The sequence below is a fragment of the Branchiostoma lanceolatum genome, chromosome 12, assembly GCF_035083965.1.
Source record: "Branchiostoma lanceolatum isolate klBraLanc5 chromosome 12, klBraLanc5.hap2, whole genome shotgun sequence".
In the NCBI taxonomy this organism is placed as follows: Eukaryota; Metazoa; Chordata; class Leptocardii; order Amphioxiformes; family Branchiostomatidae; genus Branchiostoma; species Branchiostoma lanceolatum.
In genome coordinates this window covers 6259020-6279846 of record NC_089733.1, presented here as the reverse complement: position 1 = coordinate 6279846, position 20827 = coordinate 6259020, and the positions used below count along the sequence as shown (strand labels likewise).

At 38.6% G+C, this 20827-nt stretch overlaps 1 long non-coding RNA gene across 1 annotated transcript; it reads left to right on the top strand.

Annotated features, from left to right (window-relative positions):
• The first annotated feature begins 9277 nt into the window (after nucleotides 1-9277).
• On the top strand, nucleotides 9278-18824 carry LOC136446356 (uncharacterized). Its single transcript, XR_010757564.1, has 3 exons — nucleotides 9278-9431; nucleotides 17606-17738; nucleotides 18207-18824. It is a non-coding gene; the product is annotated as an uncharacterized lncRNA (long non-coding RNA).
• The last annotated feature ends 2003 nt before the right edge of the window (nucleotides 18825-20827 follow it).

Genomic DNA, 20827 nt, shown 5'->3' with positions numbered 1-20827 from the left:
ATTACGAGCAACAAATAACTTCTAATAAATTCAGAAATAGGACATAGAAAGGGCTCCGATAATTACGACAACCTAACTAATTAGATAGGTAAAGTATGATAAACAATAATCAATTTGATGCATGAATCAATCAAAGGCAAGAAGGAAATAATTAATAAAGGGCTGTGTTTTTTATATGAATAACTTCAATTTTTTTACAAAGTAATCTATGAGGCTAACGACATATTAAGAAATGTGAGAAAAATACTGCATTGGTGAAAAAAATCCGATAGATCAGTATCTAAGTATATATATCATATAGTTCCTACATTCAAATGGTTGTTTTATCACATAAACAAGAGTTCCATGGTGCATCAACGCCACCTACTGATTGGAAGTGCTGTTGCAGCTGTGTATACTGTTACTGCTATTAGTGTAGCTAGTAACTGGCTAGCATGTGTACTCGAACGTTCGTTTCATTTTTCCCACAGTTGCTTCTCACTGTAAATGAAACAACTGTAATCTACACACATCTGTTGTATATGTGTATTTCTCCACGAGTAAAGCCTTCGCTAGAATGCGAAGATTTCATGTAGCCTGTTACAAGTGAAATTGTTACACAAATCCTCAGGGTGTTTCACATCCCAGGAGATCTCTCTGCAAGACTATCAGACGAGACGGTTGCTAATGACAAATTATATCCATAACTGAATCCTCCTAGTCTATACCAGACTAACCGCGCCGGCTACGAGGAGAACATTTGCTGGGGTTTGTCCATGGAGGGTAACATTCGCAGGGTTACATATTTGACCCTCTCTCCGTAGCCGACTCCCTTCATACAATTGACTCTATTTGTCCAATTTCTTCCATTTCCCCAGCGACCCGCGGAGTCTGGTAGAGCCTAGAATCCTCCTAAGACAAGGAGACTGCCAATGTTGTATTTGAAAAGTACATTTTATCGTATTTTTGACTGATGTTTGTATCAAATCATGATGAAAAGTTATATGCGGGTTGTTGTTATCTGTTAAGTCATATAAAGATCATTCCTCTTTGATCGAACGGTTGTCGAATAAAAGATACACAATCAACAAGTATGGTAGATTTTATGTTGTCTAAAAAGTGCACTTACGTAATATTACTGTAATATTTCAGCCTTTAGCAAGGATAGCAAATACTTTATAAGATAAGATAATATACGTAGTATAATGATGTTCAATATGCACGAAGTTGCCCTAAAGAAAAATAACTAGAGCTAGAAACAATACTATGATTTAGAATCCTACTGCTAATTCACGTGACCCAGTTGGCCTTCATTAGCTGATAAATGAAAAGCTACCCTTGAGGAATATAGAAGAACTTTATTGCGCGACTATTGTAGCAGGTACAAAGTATGGCAACATCAGTAAATATAGAACAAGACATAAGTATGAAATAAAATTATTCACTACAACAAAACAAAACATCTTAGGTTTTACATGATTCAATTTGGGCTAATTTGGAGTATCATTTTTTTTCTAATAACAAAACAATATTTCATATATTTGCCTATTTTAACACTGTATGAGCTGTTGCATCTAAATACATGTATGTAGTCAAATCTATCCTTGGCATTGAGTGTCTTAAAATCTGAGGTACTTGAATTGAGAGAGGTGAATAACTCATCGCGTAAAGCATCATATTTAGTGCATTCCATAATGAAGTGAAACTCATCTTCAATTCGATTTGGACAGAATGGGCAAAACCTTTGGTCGGAAGCTACATTAAAGTATCTACCTGTTTCTATATTCAATCTATGGCTACTAATTCTTAACAGTGTTATCACTTTACGGATTTCAACATTATTCACATCATGAAGCTATTTTTCTGTAGATAATGATTTTTGAATTTGTGAAGAAGGGACAATTTTGAATTATTGCTGACACAACTAAACCACTCTTATATGTGTTTTGAAGTGGGAGAGAGACCTAGCTTCTAGCTTTTCAGCACAATGATTCTGGAAAAGTAAAAGAGCATGTCAGTAGTTATTCTTACTCTCGATGGCCCGTGTCGGTGAGTGTTATGGGTTCCGGTTGGAGTAGACAATCGTCTATAGCGTGGACCGAAAGTACCATTGTGAAGATTGCTTTTTGACATATAGGCACGTAGAAGGTCAGGACTATACGCTTTGTGTGGGCTGGAGTTCCCAACGGGCTTGTTCCTTCCTCCCACGTTTATGGCAATGGCTATCATGTGTATGTGTGTGTAAGCTAAGTCCATGTTTGATAAAGGCTCTTCAGCCGGCTAAGAGTGCTGCGGCTCATGTGGATATGACACATTGTCGTCTGGGTGCCACTGTTCAGTCCCATTACATAATGGAAAACATTTTTTTTTATTTCGTGAATAGTTTCATCAGGTTGGTAAGTCACTGAATAAAAAAGACTCTTTTTACACAACCAAGAGATTTATTCAACCGTCGTTTCGGTGACCATCTGTCACCTTCTTCACGGCTATACTGACTGGTTCACATAGCAATGCAGCACAGGTGTTGCTGCTTAAACATATTAATGAGATGCATTCCCAAACGCAAAGTATTTACATATGTACAATCACAGGGTATGACATCACTATGCGGTCCCGAACGTACAGACGTGTAACACATACACAACTATCGATCAAAAAACAATGCAACGATTATCATCTATGTCTTAAGGATTCTGTCCCAAACGTGACTGTGTCTATATCCCCCCTCATCACGGTTCATGACTGGAGTGGATTTCTTGATCCATACAGCCTCCTTAATCCAACGTGTTAGTCTATTGTCCTCTCTGCCTATCACCTTGGCCCCATCCCAGTCACACAGCAACACCTGTGCTGCATTGCTATGTAAACCAGTCAGAACTGCCTTGAAGAAGGTGACAGATGGTCACCTAAAAGTCGGTGGAATAAATCTCTTGGTTGTGTAAAAAGAGTATTTTTATTCAGTGACTTACCAACCTGATGAAAATATTCACGGATTTTTTTTTTATTGTTTAGAAAGACGTACCTGAGTTGTTGACATTCATCCGATCATCGACAATGGATAGAACTAGAGGGGAAATGTGTTAGAAGCTGCGTTTAATTCTCAGATACCTTGAAAGGTATTTTGTAATACTATAGGCTCTGTATTATTCAAGTCGCAGTAATTGCTAGAATATTTTGTTTCCTAAACTTTTGTTTCTGTTCTATGTTTCTGTGAGATTGCATGCGTGGACAGATAAAACATAGTGGCCTTGATTTTGACTTTGACGTATTTCAGACCGAAAACATTGGGGAGGAGGAAGCTTAGAGGAGTTAATGTCTGGCATTTTGGATCATGGAGAACTTTGCACGGCTTTCCTCCCTCCTCCCAGGTGTAAATGGGTATCTGACTTCTTTTGTGGAGGGCAAAAAAAGGTCCATGTGGTGGAAAAAGAGGGATGGTCTCCGCCTCCTAATACCATGCCCAAATGACAGTGGATTAACAACCAACTACCTATGTGACCTCATGAAATACCATCTTTCCTTTTACATTGAAATATATATGAAAAGTTTACCTTGAGTGTATATGATATAATTCTAAAGTACAATGCAGTATCCTGTATAGGCGTAATATAACCAGCTGCTGCTGCGCCGCGTGCCTGCAAAGCTGGTGTGTTACGCCGAATGGCGGTTATACCGACTATATAGATACAGATACAGATAGGCGTACAGGATATGCGTTAAGAAAAGTGTAATGTAAGGCGTTTGTAAATGTGTAATGTAAATATGCTGGTATGTTATGTATTCATGTATGTTTGAATACAAATATGAAAAAAAATGATTCAGAGTAACTCTCTAAATGTGACTGATAATCGCCTATAGTCGGAGATTGAAGTGGTTAATGGATTGAGGATGAATAGAGAAATAGATTTTGTTCAGACATTCTGTTGACTTACTCTAGACTACAGAGTCAGTAATGTTAATACAATGCATATTCCTAGCTGTCTATGATACGGGAGGACATCTGTATCTGTATCTATATAGTCGGTATAACCGCCATTCGGCGTAACACACCAGCTTCGCAGGCACGCGGCGCAGCAGCAGCTGGTTATATTATACCAATGGTTAACCGCATTTTATTCAGGTAGAAAAGTTAACGAAGCTGTGTTTTGTATAACAAAGTTCTGTATTTACAATCAAATAACTGACAGTGGCTATTACCATTCCTTGGTTGTGAAAGAACTTTGTTAAGCCTAGGTTACACATAGCCGAACATGGCCTCCCGACTCTCCCCCGACCATGGTTGGAGTGATTCGGGAGTGATTCGGGAGCTAGCTCGGTTGGCGTTCACAAAACATCAAGCACAAATAAAAAGGCAAGACAATGTGACGACGGACTTAAGTTATATGCGACTTATATCCTCACCGCCACTTGTACAGCATGGAAAGTAGTATCTAACTAAGTAATGAAACCTTTATATAATGACAAATACAAAAACACAGTTTGAGCGTAAGTCCAAACTCTCCGTCCAAATGGAAGGGAAGATGGGCCATATAGATTATAACTAAAGACGTGTCGACGTTTCGTTGCCATATTTCATTGTGTGATTAGCATAATTTCAAAATTAATACGAAAAGAACACAGAAAACTACCACCTAAAGTCAACATTGTTTAACGTTGTCATATGGGACATTCAAATCATGTGTCAGAGAATTCCAGAGAGTTTGCCGAAGAGAGCTGAGCGCTGGTAACTATAGGAAGAACAGTGTATTTAGTAATGAATAGCAGTTTCGTCGTAATAGCTGCTACAGACTGGAGCTACAGACTGAAGCGGTGGCTACAAACTGCTGGAAGTTTCATTCCTCGTTGCCTATGTAAAATCAGTCTATTCCTTGAACTCAAAACCATGATGAAAGCTTTCTACTAACCCCAGAAATTGTAAGATAGAACTAAGGATAGGCAAGTGACCTATAGAGATTTGTATCATTACACATGAATAGTTTTAGCAACAACAGGAAATGGGTCAGAGGAAACCTCACGTGAACGTGACGTCATGACCTGACAGCGAATGATGTGATGCCACTCTCTCAGCTTGTCGCCAATTAACGGACTCGGAAAAACAAGGGAGACCTAATTAACATCTCTGTCATCTTAATGAGATCTAACTACACTTGGCAGAAACGTAAGCATCATCACGGTGTCAATCAAACAAGTCGGACTGTCCACACATGAAACCAAACATCCTTTTGTGGAAACTAGGTAAAATTTAACGAGAAAAAAAATGTGACGCATTGTACGGTGGGCGTTAACTGTAAAATAATCACTGCACGAAATGGCCTCGGATCCCGGCGGATACGTACAGGGATTTTTCTGTATTTTTGGCGGTTACTGACGGATACAGCCGGATCCAACGTAACTGACGGATCCGACTAATTCCGCCCGGGTTGGAATATTTCCGGAGGAATCCCTGTACGTATCTGCCGAGATCCGAGGCCATTCGTGCAGTGAATGGGTGAAAACGGAACCGAAGGTTCAATCTACTAGACGTGGTCTAGAATTGTTTGGAAAAAATACTAGCAATTTCCCATCCTGTATTTGCGGGAGCTGATAGACAAACAAGACAAACTTTGTAGAGAGTCATCATTATAAACTTGCGTACATATGTACGTCTGTCAATGATAGCAGGCTACATGAATCTAGCTGTGCAAGATAACAAGTATTGTACTGTACTGTAAGAAGGTAACTGTCAAAACCCGGCTGATAGGACTGTTGTTAGAAACAGCCTGTTATCACGAACCGGTACCCATTCTCGCTTCAGTGAGATTTGTAAAAGATTGATGATGAAGTTCTATCGAAATCTATGCATGGGAACACAATAATCAACAAGGAATACCTGGGGAGTATTTCTAATTTACATCTTAAGGAGGGTTTTGGCATCATGTTTGGATAAATAAATCCTTTGACGGATAGACTTCTTAGTTCACTATATATAATTACCAAATTCTCCTGTTAGTAAGATTAAGAGTAGAAGGTCTGTACATATGATATGCTGTCGTATAACATTGTAGATTGCTAATTGATACAGGACATCCTTCTACGGTAGATAGTTTTACCATGTTGGTAAATTAATTGAACATAGTTTTCTTACGAATGCGTTATTTACAATTGTTTATTAACAAACGCTTCTGGATTTATATGTCCAAACTATGGCCGTGACTGGTCTCTAAGCAACATAAGAAGCTGCCAACGCTGCTAAATCATGAGTGCTATCATCATCTGATAAGACGGAAGGATGTCTACTACGGATGGATACCGGTTTGCTGGACCTGATTCGGACCTTTATAACATCCAAGAACCGAGTCCAAAAAACCTAATGCCTAAAACCTGAGTAAAAAAACCCTGAACAAAGTATTAATATATGTTCTATTTTGTTTGATAAAAAGTGTTTTGAGTCTCCCCTTTGACAAAAAAGGCATTTAAAATAAGTGTAACATTCAAATATCAAATACTGGTTTGTCTTGAAAGTCTTCTCACCAAGAAACTTTTATAGTCGTGCATGTCAGTATTAATTCTCTATGCTTAATATTGGTCTTATAAAACAAAACATCAACTTGACAGGATCAGGTTCAGGTCTGGACCTGAACCTAAATCTCTGGACCTAAACTTGGACTTGGACCTTATTAAACCAAACCGGTATCCACCCCTAATGTCTACTCTTGACGAACGTTTCTACAGCCTTTCTGCTGTCTTTCTAAGTGTTAAATGGAATGCATTGTCCTCAGTATCAGTGCAAAGGAAACGTGTATGTCAGTGTAATGTAAACGTGTCCCATTGTAACGTAATTATACCGATAAGAATGCTGTCTTGAACGCTACTACGGTTTCTTCTCCTTGCCCCGTTGTGACGTTTTATTCAATACTCATAAAGACAGAAGACAAACAGTCGAAACGTTTGTTAGGTTGTGTCATAAGAAAATTATGTTTAATGGACATCATTCTGTCCCGAGAAAAGCGTAGTATCGGGCTGTTCTTTGGTTGTTGATGTTTTTCAGATCAATAACAGGTTGAAATCGGATGAAAAACTACTTTATCTAAAGATATTTGGAGTTTCTTTTATTACAACCAGGTAATCCCACCTGCTGACGTTTCGGTGTCTGTCAGACACCTTCTTCAGAGCTTCTGACTGGAGTACTGCTTCTCACCGCTATAAGTAGCCGCTATAAGTAGCTAGTCAGAAGCTCTGAAGAAGGTGTCTGACAGACACCGAAAACGTCAGCAGGTGAGATTACCTGGTTGTGCTAAAAGAAACTCTAAATATCCTATGTTCTACTAACCTGATGAAATTATTTTCGGAAGGATGAAAAACTACTTTATCTAAAGTCTCGATCACATTCGAATTCGTCGTACGGTTTTTACGGGTCACCACGGTATCACTGGCCTTCGTAGTTTAGTAGAAGCGGGCGTATGTCTGCAATTTACACAATTTATGGTGCATGTTCAAAGTACACGATATATCAAGTCTCACAGGTAATCCATCCAGCATTTTAGTCAGTACTACTCCGAACATATCATTTCATACATATAGTGCAGATTTATTTCGAAAAGAACCACTCACTGAATATGAATAGTAATGCAGAGTGAATTGATAGATTAAAAAAGATATCCCCGAAAAAATACCCCTTAAATACTTCTTGTACGTATTCAAAGTTGACTTTGAAGACATTAAAAAATAACGGTTTTAACCGTCATCACTGTTTGACGACCTGTTTCCGTTGAATTTTGCGTCGTGTGATTTTTTTGTCAACAGGAAGACAGTGCAGACGTCAATGGAGACTAATCCTAAGTGGGAGCAGACCAGTTCGTCAGTTCTGATGAGGCTTTACTCCTGGTGAGCCGATTGTCCGTCTTTGATGCCAACTCGTGAGGCGTGGGAGGCGGATGTGATCAAAATATAGCTGACGTCATCGTATTGTCACAGTGGTCGGTGACGACATAACGACGAAAGGAAATAAAGTAACATGAGTAGGTTAGGAAGGTAAAAGTATAGGTACTATAAGTATCTTCTAAAGCCGTAGGGGAAGTGGGATGTAATCTACTGGCTCTAACCCATTTCTCTCCTTCTACCACCTTTTACCTCCCCAACCGAATTTAGATACCCATTTTGACACATGGGTAGAGTGAAGAAAGAAGTGTAAAGAGTGTTTCCCAAGAACACAACGTCGAGCCGGGAATGTCAGGAATTGAAACTATGACCTCTCCATCTCGGGTCCGCTAGCGCCTATAGCTAGCCACTTGGCTATTCGACGCCACAATAGTAAAATGGGTCATCTTACTTCAAACATCTTTGCTTCGAACAAAGGGATTTTTGCTCCCAACCTCAAACAAGCCTCAATTTCTGTAAATGCATCAATGATTCTCACCACATGCCTCTACCATTTACAATGTCGTTATCACTCTCCGGTTCCTAGACGACTGAAACTAAAACACGAGGTGCAATCTATGCATACATATTTTATTCAAGTTATAATGTGCAAGGGGAAATGTGCAATTATATAGCCACTTTTAATCACGAAAGCGACGAAATGTGAAATATTGTAATGAGTATAAACGTTTAACCTTGAAGTTTGTAAATTGAATGTAATTCAGTGGCGGCCTCACTGAAAATTTCAATAAAGACATATTGAATCTAATTTCACAAGAAGAGAGGGTCATGTAGAGAGAGGCAAATAGATAGATAAATAGATAGATACATAGATATATAACAAATGTTAGACATTTCCTTATATATATATATATTTAGATATATATTAGATATCAACAGGTCATAAATATGAGATACTCGTATCAACAGCTACTTCAAGATGTAAAAAGGAGTGACCAATCTTTCTGCGATAAATTTTGCAAATTATACATCTATAATCCTTCCTCTGATATAACAGAAGCATTGATTTGTTTGTTTCACGGACAAACCATGAAATGGTAATGTTTTTTGCAATGTTGTAAATTTTCAACGCTAAAATGCGTAACCATCTGATAATCGACCCAAAACTGCCATATTCCACTCTACAAGTAGCTTCATTTAGCTACTGGGGGTCAATGCAAGGCCTGAACTTTCGCGTTTATTGTCGAAATAGATGATCACACATTATCAGCTGTGCAGTAGCGACATAACCCATCATCTTTGTACAATCATGTGAGAAAGCGAGCAAGGGGAGACTTTAATTGGTCAACCTGCGCTAACCCTTCGGGAAAGGGCTCCCTGGAGTGTGAAATACGCACGCGCGGAGGCGGCAGATCTCTTCAAATAGGCCCCAAACAGCGTGAGTAACAAGAAGCTACATCGAGGGAGTGAAGCCGTTGTCACAAGTGAAGAAAGGCAGACGGGATCGCTGGATATCATTCGGTTTAAGTTCCGTCTTACATTGTCTACAACCAGCCACGTCAGGCAGTTGGGGCATTGGAGAAGAACAGTTGGTGGTATGTAAAATAGTCGTTTTTTGTGATCTTGCCATTTTGCCATTTTTTCCTCTAAAAAGATGTTGTCTACTGTGATGTGAAAGGGTACCGTGTTGATCAGTGATGGTGACCACCCTTAAAAAAGATACACACATTTATGAATAAGGACATTTTTATCATTACTGCTAAAAAGATAGTTATTATCTCTTAATCTAAATCCCAGATATGAATTAAACGGCAAGTAGGCTAATTTTGGAGGATTTTTGGTGGCTAGTGACAGATTTGAATCATCTGATATTACGAAAGAAAAAATTATATCAGCACCAGATTATACATTGACTGTGCTATATATATGTGTTTTCCTCTGGCGGTCACCGTAAGAATTATTTGGTAGATTTTGGTAGCAACAAAATACTAGTATCTCTGTCCTTGTCTACTCATTATGTAGGGCATTGAGAAAAGTAAAGCCTTAAAATTGTCTGGAAAGGTGGCCGTACACGGTGAGACATTTCTAGGAAGGGCAGCTGTAATTTTCATTACCTGAGCAAAACATGAAGTTATAGATTACGGATAAATGAGGGTTAAAAGATGCTTAGGCCCACGGGTGGAAGTCTATCATGACATGGTCCAGGAGATGCTGTCTGCTTAGAAGGGATCACATACGTTTACCCCTTCGAACAAGACAGGCTTGACTTTTGCTTCAAAAAGATTTGAATTTCATTCAAATATAAGGGGAGAATGTGATGTAGTTTATTATCCTGGCGCCTTTAGAGCTTGCCCTGACAAAGGCGACAAGACATGGTTTGGAAATAATGGTTTGAATACATGCGTGTTGGTGTATAGGGTGTTGCCCATCCCCGTGCGCATCCCCTAGGGCAACTGTAGCGCAACTAATACAGTAGGGGGTGAGTCCATTGGTAACGGTGTGTATTAAACTACCATACTGTTTTATGCTAAAGTGCTGAGTGCTAAATAGAGAACACAGTAAGAGTCATTTCTTTGATATGAACCGGCAAGGATTTGAGCCCGAATGCTAATCAAGCACTTTATGTTTCTCAGCTACAAAATAATCAGGAAGCTGGTGAGCAAATTACTAATATGGTGGACGTACCGACTAATAAGTATCTAATACCAGCTCATAAAGAGACAAGAAATAGCCATGCCTTTAAGTATCAGACATTTCAACCAAGGATTCATGTGTTCATATTCGTATTTTCCAAGAACGATCGTAGAGTGGAACTCGTTGCAACCAAGTACCGTGGAAGCATCCTCATTAGACAGCTTTAAACAATGCATGCAGTTAGATATGCGAAGGTTAGACGTAACAGGTCGTTCGGCGTAATATAACCAGCTGCTGCTGCGCCGCGTGCCTGCGAAGCTGGTGTGTTACACCGAATGGCGGTTATATCGGCTAAATAGATACAGATATGCTAACTACAATTAATAGTTATAGACAATTACGTTTTTTTTTTAAATTTAGTTTAGCCGCTTTTATACTTATTTTGTACCCTGTTCTTTTATCTATGTTATTTGCAATTAGCCTTCGCGCAGAAATTTGCAATAAACTTATCATTATAATTTCATGTTGGGTTAGAATTCGACTGTTTCGAACGTCGCCCAGTAACAAATCAAGAAGACATCAAGATCAGTCATCAGTCTTGGTGATTTCTAAGCTACTTAAGCACCTGAAATTGATGAGCGAATGGACTTTGCGTATGCTTAACCGTAATCCTTATCTTAATTTGTGTTAGAATCTTACTGGTGAGTACGGCAATCATTAGTACAGGTCATTTCTTAGCTGCAAAATAATCTGGAAGTTGATGAGCAATAATGAATCAACTTTGCATATGTTTAACCGTAATCATAAATTGTGTTAAAATACAACTGGTGAGTACGTCAGTCATCAGTACTGGTCATTTCTTAGCTAAAACATAATTTAAAAAATTGATGAGCAAATGGACTTTGCATATCTTTAACCGTAATCTTAAATTGTGTAAGAAAACTACTTGAGAGTACGTCAGTCATCAGTACTGGTCATTTCTTAGCTAAAGGAATAATAAAAAAAAGATTGATGAGCAAATGGACTTTGTATATGCGTAACCGTCATCTTACACTATGTAAGAATAAGGCTGCTTAGTGCATCGGTAATCAGTCCTGATGTTTTCTTTTTTCTTCTATGTCTATGTTGAATTACGTGGCAATCGAAAAAGGCTTATACCTTTCCATATCTGGATTGAATAGTCCACCCGCTCATCAATTTATGTTAACTGGTGAGTACCTCAGGCATCAGTACTGGTCATTTCTTAGCTAAAAGAATAATAAAAAAATTGATGAGCAAATGGACTTTGCATATGCGTAACCGTCATCTTACACTATGTAAGAATAAGGCTGCTTAGTGCATCGCTAATCAGTCCTGGTCATTAAAACGTTCCCTATTATGAAGGTATGAATGGGCACGACTATATAGCAACGAACTCTTTCATCCCGTCTGAGTTAATCTGTTTAAGTCGTATCCAGGGCCGCGAAAACCGAACGATCAAGAGAGGTCCTCGTCACGCGACAGCGCACAGGATTACAATTTTCTCATATTAAAGGTATATCGAGTCTTTAATATACAAATTGCAATGTATGTCATTAAAAAACATAAGAGTGGGAGGGGTGTTTCCAATTCACTCAAATTACATGTGGTGATTTGAAGGTCATATATTCTTTGACATTAGAAGATTTAGAAATAATACCCTATTGTCTATCGATTTTTGTGAAATGTTATTTTTTTTTAACTTTTATATAGAATGTTTTGTTTTCGGTTCCGTGACTGTTTTTGTGAACAGCCTAACTCGAGAAGCTGTGGATGAATCCGTACGGTATTTAGTATGTAGGAAGCCGTTAGCAACTTCTAATAATAATGGACCACCTGGTTGCTTTCTATGGTACTGAAGCTAAACATCCGGTTTCGATATCTCGTTTTCTCGACATGTTATCGTCGTGATTTTTTGTTCGTTTTGTTGAAGGCAGCTCACAGAAAATGAACTAGATGAAATTGAGACATTGCCTATTTCATAAATTCCCAAACTACTGTAATCTAAAATGTAGATTGCTGCATAGTCGAACGATACATAAAAGTCTGATTTGGGGATAGTTGGAAACGAAATACATGTATAAAGGTTTCAATCAAACATGTCAGAATATGGAATATTATGCAAATGTGGGCTAGACGTCATCAAGGGAGATGTTTGTGAAAGACGAATAAAGAAAGACTTTCAGTGGACTATTCAATCCAGATATGGTAAGGTATAAGTTTTTTTCGATTGCCACGTGACTCACCATAGACATAGAAGAAAATCAATTGTACAAGATACAATGTAGGGCAACAACTATTAAACCCGGTACGTGGCGATTTCACAGAAGACATTCGTCATTCCAAATCAGAGATTACCAGAAATTACTTCCTGAAGATCTCAGCACTGTTTAAACGCCTTATTGGTAGCTCTACTCCACAAGACACTTGTATCAGAAAGAATGTACCTAATACTTTTTATCAGACAGTTTTGTCTCTCTGACGACAAAGTAAGTAACTTGATCCGGAAAGACAGGATTGGGGAGCTTTCACTCCTAGCAAACGTTGTCTATTTTTATCCGTGAGACTTGGGATCTCCACAACGTCCCTGACAGTAGTACTCTTACCAACTAGTTAGGGGACTGTAAAAAGAAGCATGGATTTCGTAGGCTTCCATTCCGATGTTCCCAGACCAATACAGGTACATATATGCTTCCTCATTTTGTTGCGCTGCTTTTCCCTGCGTACTTTGTTTATCCTCATCTCAACTAGCTATTGCGATCTTATGAAAATTCATGACTTAAAGATAGTTTATATTGCGAAGAAGAAAAAAAAAACAGATTCATCTCACACCAGTAGTCATTTGTACGGATAGAAATTTTAAAGTCACGGTGGTTATTTCTAAAAACAATGAATATCTAAATACGTGTACAGTAGGGACAAAAAAGCCGCTTAAAAGGAAGGCATAGATGCATTCTTCTTACGTTCGACAGCTAATGTCATCGTTCTTAGTTCGACAGCTAAGAGCCAGAAGCGAAGGAAAATTCACCACATATACTCTAAGTACGTATCTGTAGAGAACAATGGCCGGCTTTTGGGGATGTTGGTACTTATGATTTGTCTTTGTCTTTCCACTACTTTACCCTCCTTTCAACGATTCTTTTAGAGCAGACTTCAAAGCCTCTGTAAGCTAGAAAATCTCACTATAACGGACAAAAGTCGACAATGTGAGCACCAAGGCCAACCATGGCGCGTCATTAATCCCGGGCTCATGCTCCCTTGGAGCAAAGGGTTTTACCTTTATTCGTTTGTATTCGTTTGATCTCGTCTACAAATGCAAAGCTTGTTTTTTTGTCAGTGACGTTAACACCGGCATCCAACTGAATCTTTCGGGGCTACAATCGTATGATGTAAACGCATGACAAAAAGGGGTTCTGCAGGAAAATCAGTCATAGTATTTTCTACTTGATGGTTTCTACTTCGATTCAACGCCACCGTGTCTTCATTGGTGACATTCGAAGGTCAGCGTTCGAGCAAAGGTTGTATATACTGATGCTTTTGCGGATGAAATATTGGCATCTTATTTCAGCTTGGAAACAGGCCCGAGTAGTGCACACTGCGAATGATGATTAATCATTTTCAAAAGTAGATAGATGTGTCTGTAATGCCTTTAGCATGACATGGTTCACCCAAACAGAAAGTGCATAAATATTTGGATATAAAGGATCACGTTAGAGGGTGGGGTATGAGGGACTATAGAACTCTTTAATGCTTGGTACATTGTTTGAGACGGATAATCATTATAAAAACAGGATTAAAAATGACATACTGTACCTTTTTCTTATAAGGATACAACCACATCTGTCCATACCTTTCAAAGATTATAATCTCCATTTGCATCCTTTTCGAAAAGAAGTAATGGGGCGTTTCACTTGTGTCCACTGCCATGCTGGTGGTACCATTTGCATTTCATTGAACCCCATCTCAAGCGTCTAGACAATGTGAATATCAAACAGACATTCTTAAATGTCTTTAGATCAAGAAAGAGCATAAAAAACATATTTGCCAATAAAACTCTGCTATGCTGCGTATGCGTCTAATGAAATGCAAAAAGGGACTCCAATATGGCGACCATCACCTGCCTGTCTCTGGATCTATTTTCCGACATATTGCAGTACACATATGCCCGATTAAATGTGATGATCATTGTTAATAATGATTTTATTGCAAGTTCTTGCCCGTAGGCTAATTGCAAGTACATGAAACATGGAAGGACGGACAGACAATTGGTAACAATATAGCATGTGACTATTCTAGTTTAAATACTAACACTAAATTCTATCTTATTTGGGTTTGACTTCTTTTTTCGAGACAGTGGAAGACGAATGCTCCCACTTTTTCTGTAATTTGTGGGTTTTGTGATGTTAATAGAGAGTAGTTTTTTTTGTTTGTTCTGTAAACATGGAGAAGTTTGGATGGAATTTGGTGGCCTCTTTAAACAGCGCCTTTCTTTTTTGATCGTAGAACGGGCAACTTGTAATAAAATGTGTTTCGTCTTCCACCGTGTATCATCGTGTTCATCCGTTAATGTAGCTAATGCCACTGCCTCTGGACATGGCCACTATTTCTGGAACTCATGCTGTGGGAAAAGGGACGACGCTCTCACTTTGAGTTGTTCTACTTTTAGACAAGTTCCGTTGAAGTTAGGAGATATAATTTGTTTCTGGTGCATACGTTGTTAAGTCCCTAGGTCTTGTATGTGTTTCATTAACACTTAGTCATACTTGTAAATATCATATATAAGCTGTTTTAGTATGGTTCTTTACGAATAAACTTGACTATATTGACGTCTGACATTCTGGCATAGTATAAAAAGCTTTGATATGATGATAACACTTGTATCATTTCCGGTTTCCCCTCTGTTAATAATATATCATTGCGAGGGAGGTGTGTTGTTCACACCAATTTCATCGGATCACAGTTATTCCTACATGTGACGCCATTGTAATTAGTATGATAAAAAGCCACCTTACATTGAATAGATGCATTTATTTATCATTAAGAGATACCATTTTATACCTAGGATATTTGTTCTAAATGTCAAATGCTGACAACAACCGCTATGTCTCTAAAGGTACGGAATTACACTACTGTGATGGTAGGATAATACTGTACCCAAACTCACAATTAGGCCGGAAAAACATCTCACATGAGTATTGGTCTGGCTAATAATTTCCCCAGTGTATCCATCATCTGCCACGTCCCTGGCAGCATCACAGCAAGCTATCTTTCCTGTTTCTGTCATCATGCTTGTTATCTCTCAAGGGCGTTTCAGTTCTTTACACTCTTTATACATGTAATTTTCACTTATACTTTACACTTGTAATCTATCAAGAGCTTGGCGGGAACATAGTGGCTTGAATCTAACGTCTTGCTCGTGCATTTTGAAGTTCGAGGGAAGTCTGATCGTAGTAGTTCGGCGTACTCAGACAGAAGAAGAACGTTCTACTTCCTACGTCTTCTCAAACACATGATCTTTTTAAAAGGCATATTTTCCGTGTCTCCTGGAGTTTAGGAACACAGACTTAAACAGAAGGATTGTTTTACGTACTTACTGGTTTGTTTGTTTGTGTGTGTGTTTGTTTGTTTCTTTGAACCTTTGTTTATTCATGATAAGCTCAAATCGGCACGCAGGCCGTGGGCCAACAATTTAAACATCTGGTAAACGAAAAATGGTATACTTGGTGATATTCATTTATAAAGCAGACTGCAGTTTGAAAGTCTTAGATTTAGTACGATTTTTGAACCTCATGTTCGGAACATGCTATTGCCATGATTTTAGGGTAGCAGACAGTTCTTGGTTTGGGAGGTGCTGGATTAGTATAGGGTGGGGAATTCAGGGTTGAAGACTTTGAAAGACAATATTCCAGAAGGTGTTGATGGATAGGGGGCCGTGTGCTAACTCTGACGGCGGCGCAAGTTGCTTCCCCGGCCGAAGGAGTAGCGCCAGGAGCGCAGTGGTCTGGCACCCAGGCTACGTGCGACCGTGCTGTGCTGAGAACGCCTTTGCCCATTGCCAGTATCCACCCTGAGCTTAGTCTTAAAATGCAAGAAAAGTTTGTTGTTATCATATCTCAAGTACGTCTTCCATGCCTGGCAGATCTATAAATAGGACGAGGTCATAAGTCTGACCTTATGCGGATGCTATGATAGCAATGATATTGCGATTTTACAGGTGACTAAAACAAGACGAGCTGTGCCAAGGATTCGTTAAAAACCATAACTTATAATCTCGATTTTTCTTCGCATGAATGAAAGATGATACCTCAGTGGAAGGACCTTTGGTTCACGTTTTGGAACCCGTAAGCTCATTTTGTTGAGATGGCGCCTAAAATTGACGCCTTTTTGAAAGACAAGGCGCCAGACATTGCCATTTGATCTCTTTTACTTTGTGAAAGCAATGTGCAGGAAATGATGTTCACGTCAGATCCTAGCTTTGCCTACGGTACATTTTAAAAGAAAAATGTCATTTAAAGTCACCTTTCATGGTCCATTATATGTTGGGGCGGGCCATTTGTGGCTTTTTTTGCTGTAATGTAATGGCCTTTAGACGCGTTAGAAAATTAAAGCATGCCAATTCCTATTGTAAAGATGTTATGCCCCCTGGGAATTTTTCTGGTTTATTTGGCGTACGGATTGTGTCTAGTGTTTATTCTTTGGTTCATGTCATTTTACTTAGATTTTGTTTTTTTTAAAGATTTTTTTGATGACATTTCTTTCCGTCAGTAAAATTTCTACAGTGAACTTGGTTTATTGCCTTCGTTTTTACGTTGTTGCAGTTGGAGTTGTTGTGCCTCTTTCTATGCATGAAAGGCTCAAGGCTTATTTTCCTGGCCGTCAAAAAATGACAAAACAGAGAACACTATACATAGAAATCTTGACATCACAGGATATGACGATTATGATTAATGACAAACTTAAGAAAAATTGAAATCAATTACGTCATGAACACGTCATCGATAATCCATGTCTATATATCCTTACATCGTCCTTAAGGATAATATGTATGTGACGTTAGTTTCTATATTGATGACGTCACTCTCCAGTATAATTCTGACCTATTCTGTTCTTTCTGCAGGAAGTGAAGACAACCATGGATGGGAGAATAGTTGCGTTGGTTGTGGCGATGTTGATGACGGAAGCGTGCGGGATCCATCAGCTACATGGCCGCGGGACAGACGTGTATCTCGCCAACCCGCAAAGCCGAAGAGGTGCGTTTCGTCACGCAACAGTTTAAACATGTGATGTTGCTATAGATTTTGCTATATTTTTCACCAATCATCATCCTTCATTTTTTGGTTTCCTTTCTTCTTTCTTCCTTTTTCTTGATGTATTTTTGCTACTTTTCTTGTGTTAGATACTTTATTATTATATTCTTGTGTTAGATACTTTATTATTTTGTTATTCATTCATGGTCTTAATCTAGTTTACAGGGTTGGTGACTACAGTTGGTCTGCAACAATAAAAGGTTAGGGCGGCCTTGAGGTTTTCTTCTCATTTGATGTTTTCTCTCTTTTCTTATCCCTTTCGGTTTTTGTTCTGCACCTATTCTTTTCAGGCACATTCTTTGCTTTGATTACAAGATGACAGTTGCCTTTACCGACGAAGGATATCTTTCTTATATCATTAAGGTTTTCACAATGATTTTAAAGGTTTAAAAATTGTCCCTTTTTTTCCAGCCGGGGCATCGCCACACAAATGGTACGAAACCATAATGCGCCTCGACTCACCACATTTTGGCAAAAGACGCTCCATGCCCGACGACTACAGCCTGAACGTCCCAGATGGTAACGTCATCGGGGAAATCGGCAAACGTCGGGAAGATCCGGAAAGAGTCCCGATGATCCTTACCGGGAGCGATGTCGGAAGAGATCGGCAACGCTCGGGAGAGAGCATCTTCCAAGTAAACAGAGGCGGCCGAAAATGCGTCTGCTGGTGACGTAAAAAAAATCCAATATGGCTAAAATCATGATTTCCATAATTTTTGTTTTTAGCCCGAGACGTTTAGGCAGCGGACACTATGAGGCTATTAGTTTTAGCACTGATGGTTGTTTACATGATTTGGTCATGATTTAGTTTTTTTAGTGTATCAAAGGAGGTGTTTAAGATATTTAAGCAAGTGGCAGAAGCATTGTATCACATAGAGACCACAAAGACTTTGTTATGAAAGAAATGTTTGCAGCACTAGTCTTAGAGGTGAATAGATATGATCTAATTGACTGATTTATCCATTATAAGGTGAATACGATCTTGCTAAGTAACATAAGCATAATAAAAAGATCCCCGTAAACTTCAAATTTCATGATCATGACTCAATTTTTGCTGTGACCCAATTTGGTACAGCTAGAGGATTGTGAACTTTCCAAACTTGAACTTTTACCACAAATTACAGAACAAAAAAGGCACAGCATTCAAGTTATCCAACTTATCTAACAGCACCACATAAAAAAATGCTGGGAATCGAACCCTGGCCGTCGGGGTAAAAGCAACAAATCCTAACCACTAGACCACAAGGGATACAATGTATCATCCCATACGGCTTTGTTATGTGATAAGTATGAATGATCATAGCCCACCTCCCCTCATCCCAAGTTATCTAATGTAAACAATGCTACATGGTTAGATCTAGTAACTTTATCTTCCTTTCAAAACAAGTAGGAACACATATCACCTTTTTATGTTATTTCCTGGATCACATTATTTGACAGAAAAGCATTTAATGAATAAAGACACGGCAGGGGTGCTAGTATTCTTTTTTAATTTGCTTTATTTGTTTTTTATTGCATTTCACAAAATGAGCAACACATAATACAAAAAAAAGGGAAAACAAAGTGCAGGAAAACAACCATAAGCCATGGATCAAAAACAATAAGTAAAGGTGGAAACAGAAATGAGCTACTGTGTAGATATAAGTGTAGATATATAGGGCGAAAGGCACACTTTCACACACAATTCTTCAGGGAAAAGCGGAGGGTGCGCGGCCGCGGGGACGTCCCCGTCGGTCGTGGATCACAGACCTAAAGGAGTGGAGCGGTCACTCAGCCAACCAGATGACCAGACTGGCGGAAGACCGCCAGCAGTGGAGAACCTTTACTGAACGCTTTGCTGCCCCGACGGCTGACTAAGCTATGGGAGAGAGTGAGTGAGTGAGTAGATATAAGTAATATCCATAAAAATAATAATAACAGTATCATTGGCAAATGAATACAACAAAATCAATATAAGCTCAAGATTACAGAACATTGAAATCAAACAGAACTTACGTTGACAAATGAATTTGAAAAGTCCATATCAACAAAACTATCAGAACATAAATAACAAAAAGAACCAATAGTGACTGATCACTGGCAAATAGATATCGCAAAAAACAATATCAACAATATTAACAGTTATTACAATATTAACAATATCACCAGTTATTACATTTTATCAAAATTTCAACTAATTCTAGATAATGTAAAAACAAATTGTTAGCATAGCGTCAATACAGGGGTGCTAGTGTCACCAAATCTAATACAGATCTACAGCGGATGCCACTCAAAGACAGAAGCAAAATGTCCAGACTATGCGTGACGTACAGCGACGTTCACATTTCATCAGCTTTATCCAGGTAGAGGCACAGGTAATTTTCGAGTCTAGTCTGCTTCAAAAATCTTCATTTTGGTCTATTGAGATCTGTTCCATTAACCAACAGTCTGATAATCAGTAATAAGATATGATGAATAATGTAACATATGACTACTCTAGTCTTAGCTACTGAGACTTAAGTTCTAACTTATTGGGTTCGGTTTCTTTTGCTGAGACAGTGGAAGACGAATGATCCCACTTTTTCTGTTATATGAGGGAGTTTTTTAATGTTAAGAGGAGAGTAGTTTTCTTTTTGTCTGAAAACGTGGAGAAATTAGGATGGAAAATGGTGGCATCTTTAAACAGCTCATTAATAAACATATTAAACATACAAAATAAAGTCTAATAATAGACGGTGATGCCAATCATCAAATGCGATCATTAGCTTTCATCTGAATCAGACGACACTGTTCTAAAGGCTTATGACCTGGAAGTAAAAGTGGCTATATATATTTTAGCCGCCTTGTAGGCGGGCTGCTTTTCGTGGAAATGTTTTTCTAAGTAGTGCAACCGATGATGATAGAAGAACATTGACAGCGACAAGCTTAATATCATTTATGAATCAAACATACTAAAGGGACATAATATAACATTCGATCAACCAACAATATCATACGAAATTCCCGACTTAGAATTTGTACTTTTGAACTACTGCAAATTATGCAAGAATCTC